Source organism: Gastrolobium bilobum, unplaced genomic scaffold (genome assembly GCF_033153095.1).
Source record: "Gastrolobium bilobum isolate Gb01-03AN ecotype WA unplaced genomic scaffold, APGP_CSIRO_Gbil_v1 utg17985, whole genome shotgun sequence".
Taxonomy (NCBI): Eukaryota; Viridiplantae; Streptophyta; class Magnoliopsida; order Fabales; family Fabaceae; genus Gastrolobium; species Gastrolobium bilobum.
Window position 1 is genome coordinate 6,358 of NW_026898171.1, and position 595 is coordinate 6,952.

At 43.5% G+C, this 595-nt stretch overlaps 1 non-coding gene across 1 annotated transcript; it reads left to right on the forward strand.

Moving 5' to 3' along the window:
- The first annotated feature begins 260 nt into the window (after positions 1-260).
- Positions 261-367, forward strand: LOC133313541 (small nucleolar RNA R71). The gene has a single exon (XR_009751828.1). It is a non-coding gene; the product is annotated as a small nucleolar RNA R71 (small nucleolar RNA).
- Positions 368-595: the final 228 nt, after the last annotated feature.

Genomic DNA, 595 nt, shown 5'->3' on the forward strand with positions numbered 1-595 from the left:
GTTGCTGCTGTTGTCTCTGTGTCTGCATCAGTTGATCATTCCTTGCCAACAGAGCATCATACCCATCCAACCTGATAATTCCTGTCCTTCTGTCAACCACTGGGTCATTATCAAATTCTTGAGATGCTAATGACTCAAAGATATCCAAGGCTTCTTGAGGGGTCTTGGTAGTCAATGATCCACCAGCAGTGGCATGCACCAAGGTTCTAGTGTTAGTGGTCATTCCTTGCAGGAAGATTGCTGCTTGTTGCCATGCCTCAATTCCATGCTGTGGACATTTCCTCAACAAAGTCTTGAATCTCTCCCAAGCCTCATAAATAGATTCTGACTCTTTCTGCTTAAAGCTTGTAATCTCATCCTTCAACTTGGCCCTCTTGGATGCTGAGAAAAACCTTTGCAAGAACTTGGTTTGCAAATCATCCCAAGTTGTTATACTTCCTTGTGGCAATGATTGCAGCCATCTCCTTGCATCATCCGTCAGTGAATGAGTGAATAGTCTCAACAGAATTGCATCTCTTGTGACACCATTTATCTTCACAGTATCACTCAACATTAGGAAGTTCTCTATGTGCAAGTAAGGGTCCTCTGCACTGGT